The sequence below is a fragment of the Silene latifolia genome, chromosome 6 (assembly GCF_048544455.1).
Source record: "Silene latifolia isolate original U9 population chromosome 6, ASM4854445v1, whole genome shotgun sequence".
Lineage (NCBI taxonomy): Eukaryota > Viridiplantae > Streptophyta > Magnoliopsida > Caryophyllales > Caryophyllaceae > Silene > Silene latifolia.
In genome coordinates, this window is record NC_133531.1 from 75,250,405 (window position 1) to 75,261,476 (window position 11,072).

The 11,072-nt window shown below is 34.1% G+C and overlaps 1 long non-coding RNA gene across 2 annotated transcripts in view; it reads right to left on the reverse strand.

Annotated features, from left to right (window-relative positions):
• Nucleotides 1-8,120, reverse strand: part of LOC141658798 (uncharacterized) — a 113,580-nt gene extending 105,460 nt beyond the window's left edge. The window contains exons 1-3 of one of the 2 annotated variants that reach the window (XR_012549433.1): nucleotides 7,945-8,120; nucleotides 7,738-7,846; nucleotides 5,802-5,976 (exon numbers count right to left, since the gene is read on the reverse strand). This is a non-coding gene — a long non-coding RNA (uncharacterized LOC141658798). Of the gene's footprint in view, nucleotides 1-5,801; nucleotides 5,977-7,737; nucleotides 7,847-7,944 lie in introns of those variants that run through there. The other variant, XR_012549434.1, reaches the window with a different exon arrangement.
• Between the last annotated feature and the right edge of the window lie 2,952 nt (nucleotides 8,121-11,072).

An 11,072-nucleotide genomic window follows, 5' to 3' on the forward strand; every position in this document is an offset into this window, starting at 1 on the left:
TCCTTAAAAGCACGGATATGGTTGAGTGGGTCCTCCACTCCCTTGAACTTGGGCACATCAGTCAAGGTGAAGTTGTCAGGTAACTGGTCCCCAACGGGTTCGAACCTTCGGTTGTTCTCAAGATGGATATTGTTACCCCGGGCTAGGAGTTGTTCTTCCAAGAGCTTGACCTCTTCTCGATTTCGATCGGGTGGGGTATTATGTTCCCCAGTTTCTTTGTTCTCCAGGGCGTCGATACGGGTCTCGACGCGATCCAGGGTGACCTTAAGAGCGGTAAGCAGGCTGGCTAGCTGATCAGTTGTGACATCTCTGTTATTATCATTGGTGTTGTTGGACGAAGTTGAAGACGGGGCCATGGCTCTGAGGCAGAAAAACGGCTCACATTACAACTCAATCCGACACGGTTCCAAGGCTGAACGCAGACAACACAAAGGACGAGACAAAGATCAGACCCAATAAGACGGGGTGACCGTGTGTGGTCCCTCGATGCTGACTCGATTTATGACGTGACGGTGTTGTCCGAACCTTTGACACGAGTCCAACATGACGGCGTGACGCCATTGGACGGGTCTCGTGGTGAGATGACTCATAAGTAAAGACCCATAAGTACGTTTGCTTTGACTCAATAGACACGAGGCGGAATTGGAATGGTGGACTGAAGTTTTTGAAAATAGAAATTTTCAAAAAGATTCGTTTGTCGTTTTAATGGACGGCTTCCGAAGATAGACATCTCCGCAAGTCGATCAGTTAAAAGGGGTGTTGGGAAATGTGTCCTCAACAATAGTGCGATCACATGATTTAAATATCATTATTAAATCTCATTTTAAGAATACATGTGGGATGTAATATTTTACAGTCAACTGGTCCACACATATCGGTAATGATTGGCTGACTAGAGTTTGACATTACTGTCGTGCGACGGTGGTGATCAGTTGATCCCCTTAGGTCATACCTATAGGGAAATACTCTTAATTGATTATTTAATTAATCGTATACCGATACGAGTTAATTAAATTGCTTAAAATTGACGGATGATTTTGTGAGTATAATTTACGTATCTTATTGTAAATATGATTAAATGAGACACGGTCTAAGTAATCGAATTATTATATTATTTAGATGAAATTATTGTTTACAGAAACAATTGAAATGGAATGAATAAATTATAATAAATACAGAATGTTGTAGTTTATAATTCGGGAACACTTTTGGCACAAGTAATTATGAATTACTAGTCGATTTTGTAAATGACATATTTTATGAGTATGTTGATTTTTAATATGATAAAAATACATTGCATTGTTACATGTCATGTAGAATGTAACACATAACAAAATTGACAAATGACAAAGTTAATATGGACTACCATTTTATATGGTAACCGAAAATTAGAAGGGCATTAAGGGTTTGTATTATTTAAATTTATTTTATTCAAAACACAATGATAACCCTAGAGTTGCATGCCTAGCCTCTTGTGAAGAGCAAAAATGAAATGCATTGGGCATACTACCCAATGCATTTTTTCGGCCATCCCACAAGAAAAGAGAGAAGTGCTTTTCTCTTACATAACATTATTCATTCTTTTCACCATATAATTTTCTAGTGTAAGAAAATGTATAATCTCTACAATATGTGATTTTTCTAGAGAAATAAAATCTCATATATACTCCCTCTTGACCGATTTATTCAAAAGCCAAAAATACAATTTGTTTTGTGTCAATTTTATAGTAAAACTAATATTATTACTAGATCTAAATAATATTGGTTATTATGAGTTTCCTTGGGTATATGCTTTTGGGAGAGGTTCTAATTTGAACCTTGTTCATCCAATATTTGGAAGCTCAAGAACAAGTGAGTAGGTGAACTCACTTGTGCCCATAAATCCGAAAATCACAATGTAAGATGATGGTTTCTTCTTTATATTGTTTATTAGTTTGCATGCATAAGTTCCACCATTTAATTTTATGACAAATTAAAATAAAACATATATGAATATGTTGAGTATATATATCTTCTTTTCCTTCAATCGGTATCAAGAGCCTTGGTTGTTTGCATGCAAATCGGTTAAAAGTTTTTCCGAGTTATAAGAATAACATATAAAACTTATTTAATTTGTGTTATTATGATATATCACGAAAATTATCATGCATGTTAAAATTTCTGGTCCTAAAATGTTTTTAGGATATTTTGGTTAATTTATGGATTTTTATTGTTCATATTATACAATATTGGCATTAAAATGTGATTTTTATGATAAAAATGTCATTTTTGGACGAAAATTAGCTAAACTTTGAATTTTCTAGTGGTTTTTGGATATGTTTTCATATATATTATTTTTAGATGATCTGGAAATTTTCATAATTTTATGAGTTCTTATGCTCGAAATATGGATTTTTCATTGTTAAAATCGGATTTAAGTGAAAAATAGGTTAATATGAGATAAATTTCGAATCTGGTCATAGAAATTTAGTATGTTGTCACATGCAATTTTACAAGAGGTGTGTAAAATAATAGAATATAGTGAAGTCTTTTTGCATGATTTATGGATTTTTGAAGAAAAATAGCATGAATAGTGACTTTATTAGTGAAATATTAATAAAACATACTCTATGACTAAGGAAAAACATTATATGTTGCATTTTATTATCTTTTTTCAGATATAAAATTGAAAAGTTAATGAATATAATTTTTCTCATGTTTTTATGATTATTTTGGTAAAACCGATAAACCGCAACATTGTTTTTCCGTATAAATTTCGAAATTTTTAACCTAAGTTTTTTGAACATTATGAGTGTCATGGTATTTTTCTAGAATGTTCATGAGTTTAAATTTCAAATTTCAAATTTATTTGAAATTTTGTGATTTATTTGAAGTTTATAGCATTTTATTATAATTTTAAGTCCATTATGAACAAATGTTAGTAATATGAGTTAATTATGGTCAAATAATTAGTGAAGACTAAATATTGAGTCCTAAGATGTTAGGGTAATTAACTTATGCATAAATATGAATTTATGTAATTTTTTTGATTATAAAATGTTGAAATCACACAAATCCGTAAAAATCGAGTAATATACGATATTGGCTAATTAAAGGCGATTTAGCATAAAATTGGGCATGTTCATACATATTATAATGCTGCATTTTCTTTATGATTGTCATAATTTTATTGATGTAATTTTGAATTATGTAATTTTTACTTAGTATGGCCTTAGTTTTTAATTGGTATTACCCGAAATCTATGGGAATATCGATTCGGTTGTAATTTTATTGTGATCTCGTATCACCGTTTTGTAATTTAATAGATTTATTTTATTATAATTACAAATGTATAATAGGAAATTATGTAATTTATTATGTAATTTTATTCATTTCGGAGTTCCCAAAGACGGATTTCTTCAAGATGGCGATACATAAAGACGGTGTTACCTCGAGATGCGTGCCACAACCGAAGTTCAAGGGACCAATGGAGTTGGTTTCCGAATATGTAATAGTTAATTAGATTTTCTATTTTAGGAAGGCCATACTAGGATTTATTTTTATGCTTTGCATTTTATTTATATGTCACATGCATCGCTAAATCGCCATAACTAAAACATGCATCATCATCTAATCGAGTTTATCGACCGTGTCAATTAGAATTATCGTAGTTCACCGCTTTAGTTCACTTAAAACGTGATAGATAATAAATTGACATGACCTCTCGCTAAAACAATTAATTGAGACATAGCCTTACCAAATAGTAGAAACCTTGAAAACCTATTTCGCGAGGGAGTGCACTCGGCCCTACCGGGGTACAAACCTTGTTACGTAGGGGAAGTGGGTGATGAATGTTAATCCACCGAGTTCATGTTAATGAGGGTTTCATCGGCCATACCGTGCCCAAGTTGATGTGGATTTGGATCATGGACACATTTATTCGAAATTTGGATTGAACTCAACAAAAGTTTTTCGATAAGGGTTTCATCGGCCATACCGTGCCCTTGTCGGATGTGTTTTGGGCTATAGATAATTATTAGAGTAATTTTATCGACCAAGAGTTCTAAAAGTAGAATCGATTAAAACGTTAATCCACCGAGTTATATTGATAAGGTTTTCATCGGCCATACCGTGCCTAAGTCGATATGAATTTGGGTCTTGGAATCATTTATCATAGTTGGGTAGAGGTCACTATGTAAATGCTTTACTTGTTGTTTACAAGTATTAATAAAACGATAAATGTTAAATTTTCCACTATTCCGTTGTTATATTGTTCTATTTCTTTACCACAATTCATATACGATATCATTTCGATTCAAAACTCCATTAAAACATCGTATCTAAAGACAAAATTTGAATTTTCTTCTAAAGACCTCGAATGAACCATTGCTAAGGATCTCTTGTAAAGAGTATAGATTAAAGTTATTCATTATCAAACAGGTTTTTGATTCTTGACTAACACTTCTACTTACAATGGATTATGTTTCATATACTTAATTGAATTAAGTACCTTGAAGCGATAAATTGTGTTGGTAATTAGTTTTGTCAGAATTCGTAATTGACCAAAATAACGCAACCACTTCAATGAAAGTTTTAAGACTAAAACGATTGAATTGAAGAGTAATCTTTATAAGATTCACCTTTGCTTCTCTAAGTAAAGACTCATTGAAATGAGTGGGAGCATTCTCTTAAACCGTTAAGATGAGGACGAGGTTAAAGAAGTAAAATTAGAATGGAATTGATACAAGGTTATGTTAAAGGTAAAATTGTTGAGAATGACGATACTAAACCTATCAATCCCGACCGATAAAGTTTATATTGTCTTAAATGTTGGACACGAGAAAGGAAACTACCCCAAATTATTGAAGAATCAACAACTTAGTTGTGGGACATCTAATGGAACCTTCTTCGTTAAATGTTTATTTGATTAAACATAAATTTTGCTAGTATTACTTCGTCAATATTAGAAACTGGTGGTGGTTTTCATCATTATGTTTGATACATCGGGTGATTAGAATATGACGACTAGCAACAATGAAATCAAGAGATAGAGTCATTGTGTACTAAATCTAGTTTTCGGGTTTGGAGTTGTACTTAATTGTGACTATTAAGTACATAAACTCTAAATAAGAATACAATTTGTTAAAGATACAAAAGAGGTTTCCCTTTTGTGACCCTATACACCATGATTTGATGTATGGCTAGCCTATCATCAAGGTGATTATATTCTAAACCAAACTAGAATGATATATCATGAAGTTGATGCAAGACTCAAATTGGTAACCCAAGATTAAACCTTAAATTCTGGAATGATTAACGCAAAGAGTTATCGAGTACTCTTGAAACCATTAGATTGTTAATGGTATATGTGTATCTTGTATTCAAAGTAAGATATCTCGTGCCTTTTAGTTGAAAAGGAGATCGAGGTTGTAAATCATCGATCCAAAATAGGTTGATCATTATCTTTTACCAACGATTTAAGTTTACACTAATATGTTCACTTAATAAGGTAAATAGAGAAATCTTTGAAGAATTTCAAAGAGTTCAAGGAATCACGATTTAGTCGTGATGGGATTATCAAAGTGAAGACTTTGATATAAGCCAAATAAATTGTGATATTGTGACACCCTTAAAAAAATTAGCGTTATCTAATTACTTAAATGCGTAAATTCTACAGAAAAACTGGTAGGATATGTTTGTAAATGGTTCAACTAGTCCAAAAACCTGCAATTTCAAAAAATTTTCTTCCTAAACCATTCACAACTAATCCAACTCAAGAAGAGTGTCAAAACCCTGCAACAACTGATAAACTAATTTACATACATAACTTAAGACGCGGAAATATAGTGATACAAACCAAAATAGAAAAGGGAGACATATGTCCCTTCAAATTATATACAAACCAAAAGTGTAAAAGGTTTCTACAAAAGAAAGCCAACTAGGTCCAAGGTTCCTTGCTCACTAGCTCGTCTGTGACCCCAACAAAGAATCAACAACCTGTCAATCGCATTTTATACAAACACGAAAGCCACAATTCAGTGGGGAGTAACTTCGAGTCCTCCCAGCCACGAATCGTCAAAATTAATGTACATGTAGTAAAACATGTAAACAAGATGATAAAGAATTCAATTATCAATTATTCTAACATATGAGCCCTAAACTGACCAAACTAAACTAACATGTGAAACATTTAACAAATTGTAATCCAAACTCTATCAACCATAGCCGGCTTGCATCTCACCCTCTATGATTCATAGAATCATCAAACAAGAAAGGGCAATATATCAAAGACAGGCATAAGTTCTTAGCACCGTCAACAGTCACTTTGTAACTCGAGTCTATACCACGAGGTAGGGAAGGTAATCGAACCGGTATCTTGGCTCAGCGGTTACTATTAAGAAAACATGGCCAAGAGACAACACAACCCTAGCCTAAAATCTGCGCAGACCTAGACATGCGGATACACACCACCGCACCCAAGACCCACAACTTTTTTTAAAACAAAGTGATGTGAGTACCCTAAGGACACCACCGAAGGGTTGGCTAGTACTTAAGCCGACCACTTACTATCAAAATAAGTACCGAGGTCATGCCCCAACTTGGATATAAATCCACTAGTCAGGAACACAAAGGCTATCAAGCAGTGAACATATACTCGTCAGAGACTATAAAGACCTATCTATGATGAAGGCCGAAATACTCACCTAGGACCTAGTCCCAGCTAGTCCCAGCTTGAATACTTTAGCCCACACCACACAAGACTCACCACACAAGTCAATTAAGACACCCACTTAACCTTAAGAAAGCAAAAAGTCCTACTTACCAACATAAAATCTAATATTCTATCATGTGAAAGGCTATATACAACATACAATCCAACAGTTCCTCAATAAGTACTCAATACTAATTTCCAATCCTAGCAATTCTAACAATATTTAAGGCTTTAGGGGAAACTAGGGCCATTACTACAAAATAAGAAGCTATTTAAATTCAACTAACTAAATAAGAAGCTATTTAAATTCAACTAACTACACATGTGAAATAGAGATATAATAAATGGCCTAAAACAAGAAAAAGGCCGATTATCTAATTCATTCAACCGAATTTTTACCCGCAACCCCACCTGCGATGTACGGGTCAAATTGCGGCCGACCAATCACTCAATTAATCGACATCGCATCGATCAAAGGGACTAAGGCTCGGTTTTTCTGACAATCAACAAACCATTACAATTATCGCTATAAAATTCATTTTGAGCCTATTATTTACAAATTCATTTTGTAAACTATCCTAACATGTGATAACTATTAACATAAGCATAGTTTTATCATTAACATACTTTTTATTACTAGTATGAATCAATTCAAAATACTACCCCTTTGTTACTTATATTAGTTATAACATTACTCAACTTAAAATGACCAATATTGTACGAAAACCGCAAAACAAGCACGGACCAACCCGGGCAGCCGTAGGTTAGCCGTGGGCCTGCCACGGGCCTGCCACGGGCCTGCCACGGCCTGCTGCCCGTCCCCCTGCACCACCTTATTTTTCCATTTTTGTTTAGTAAGAGACCGTCTGAAAATTAATTAATCGTCCCCAATTCAACTTTAATAATTTAAACTAACAAAAGGTACAAATTAAACATGCATAAAACAAATTTATCATGTGAAAACTACTACTCAAGTAAAAATCACCAAACATACAAAAATCAAAAACATGTGACGATCTTTCGTCGAGTAACTCGAAATATGTTACCTTAAGCTAGAAAATGAGCAATTAGCACCTCAAAACCGAAACCCTAACCACAACTAGCCGCTATCCTCTACAATATACGAGTCCCCGAACTCGTCTTCCAATCCTTCACCTAAATAAACAATTAAAACACAATAATAAGCATATAAAACCGAAAATACCGAAATTTGGTCTTAAAACAACTTCAAGAAAACTGAAATTAAATTGTACCAAGTTGTAGATCGCGACGAGAGGATTCCGGAAAGGTAAATTATGCGAAAAACGGACTAGAAACGAGTAAGATATGGTGAATTTGAGCTTGATTTTGGTAAAAATGGTGTTTTGGTGTGTCAAGGATGAAGAAAGATAGAAAAACCAGAAAATGGAAGGGGATGAGGGCTGTGGTCCGCGTAAGGGAGGAAGGAAAGGAGGAAAAAGGAAGTGCGGGATTTTTAGTCGGGATTTTTACGAGTCGGGTTTGACTTGTTTCAATAATAATTAAATCCGTAAGTCAAACGCAAATTCCGTCAATACCAAAGTTCTTAAACACGAGATTACAATAAAATTGAGTATTCATACGACCCATTTCCAAATTCGTTTACCCAACGTTCAAAAGAATTGTCATTTCCCCCCGATACGCCCTTAATTCGAAATAAAAGATTTTACACGGTTTAAACTATTTTTAAACATTTCAAAACTATCAAAATAAATACTTTTCTTCAAAATATAATAAAATTATATTTCTTTGAATTATTTTTACTTTAAATACTTAAATATCAGCTTTTATTTGATTAATAAATTATTTTCGAAATATATTAACGGTCCAAATTTACGGGCGTTAAATCACCCTCCTTTTAAAAAGTTTCGTCCTCGAAACTTAGAAGGAGAAATTATAGTTATAAGAAAATATAGGTATCTTTTCAATGAAACGGTGATACTCTTGTTGATCAGACAAGAACATCCATATTCATATCAAGATATAAAAATATTTCTACACCAATAAATGAGAAAACCCATTATTGGGACGTCACCAACAACGAGATTCAACATTCACTAATGTTAAAACCATTGAAAATCATACAAGCATTTTCAAACTTTTAGTTTAAAGTTCTATAATAAGAATAATAATCAAAGGAGCTGTATGAATTTCATGAGGTAAGAATTGAAGTCGAGCCTAAATGGGTGTCAAAGACGGAGTTTCATAGGTTACCAACATCAAACTTATGAGAGGAGTATGATGAAGTAAGGAAAAGAGGTATGAGCAGTAACGCTCATGATCAAGGAAGAAGGAAAATCAGACAACAAGGAAATGCCAAACACTTTTATCACAAACTACAGCAACACCCAAAACGGTTCCAAAAACTTCCTAACAACAAAACTCATAATCACATCACTCCCAAGGGTTTCCTCAATTGCTTATGTTACCTCATCCTAATCTATTCCCTGAAACAAGGTATTCTACTATAAGCGTAATCTCATCGTTCCAAATCCTCAAACATTCAGAAACAACTTCCACAAGCCTAAGGTCATAGCTTCCAACAAAGCTATAATCATATCCAACTAGTGTCAACTATGGTTTCCTCAAAAAGTAAACCTTCATTCAAGAATCCCAATACCAAGCTATAAACTCCAAGAGAAAGTTCCTCAAATATTCCACAAAATTCTCATTTCCAAAACAAGGTAGTAACATAACAACCCCAAACTCTGAAAAATCAATAGGATCTCAAGTTTTCTATCCTTTTTCTTACTAAGGATTGCCGAAAGCGGATCTACACTCAGCTACAACATCATCCCATCATCTCAAGTACTCAATGCGACATCAAGGTCTATAAATCTATAGGGCTAACAAATTCTTCTCAACACTGAGTCTTTCTCAACTCAAGAACTCTCAAGAGCCAACTAATACCAAATCACATCACCAATCCATTTTGGTCATCAACATCCCCAAGAAGTATTCTTTCCAATTTGATATCCTAAACTTACTTACCATCAAATTTTCAAGGAACAAGGTCATAATTGTAACAACACTTTATCACTTCAGAGTTCCTAAAACCATACATTGGAATTATGTTCCTTAGCCTAACAATTGGTGTCAACCATACCATTACCCTTTCTAGTTTCCAAAACAAGCGCTAAAAACCTCCCAATAAAGTAGCTTACTCTCTCTTTCATACCATACCTCAAGTAGTAATCAATATCACTCACTAAAACCAACTAATAAACTCACATTTAACATTTCTCACATGATAACATATACATTATCAAACCCTCATCTCCAAAGTGATTATGGAAGCCAATCACAATCTCGACTACTTAGTCAATCCTATATCCTCAAGTCACCTCTCACTAACTCCGTAAACATGGTCAATAAGGTACCAACTATACTAAGGAGATAAGGAGTGATAAAGGAATAGAGAAATGGTAAAATATTTTCAAAGGGTGCATGAACCAGACAAGTTAGGAAACTAAGGAGTCAGACCGTAAAGATAACGGTTGACAAAAACAAGAGGTATTCGAGTTAACAAAATATCTAGAGCAAGAAGAAGATACGTAAGAATTGGCATAAAAACAAGGTTCAGCGAACGTTAAAGAGAAGGAAAAGAGAATAGAAGCGGCACAAAGAAAGGGCTACCGCTTACTAAACACTCATCAAAGCTTATGATTGATATGATAAGGTTACACCACTAAGGTGCTCAACAAAGCCCCCAAAAGTCTACCAAATTATATGACTAACAAGGACTCCACAATGGTAGGTATTCCTCAACTCAATTGGTTCTAAGAGCCAAAATCAATTCACCACACCAATTCATTTGTTACCATCTATGTCCCAAAGTATCTCCTTTACCATTCTCATCATCGAACTTCACTTACTATGTCATCCCCAAGTACCATGGCTTGTTTACTCCCTCATCTCACGACTTAGTACTTCTAGTCTCCAATACCATAAATTAGAATCACATCTTTGAACTCACGAACTACATTAAACAACATTCCACCAAAATTCCCAAATTCAGATATGATTAAAAAGGTCAACCACGTGTTCTCAAATTTCGAAAGGTCAACAAGGCTACTCTATACTAGGTTTGGTCAACTCAAAAGGTTTAACAAACTAACTAATTCCAAAGTACGATACCAATCCATTAAGCAACGTCAATGTCCTATTGTATTCCTTTCAAGGCCTACAAGGATTAGGGCTAACTATCATTCCTTAAATTTTCCACAAGAAACATTAAGACTCTCAAATGAAGTAGCTCAGGTTCATTCCATCTTATGTGCTAAGGTAGTACCCATGCTCAAACATCTATAACAAACAAGCTCTCAATAGAACTAAATCCCAAGGTGTTTCTCAACTCACTAGG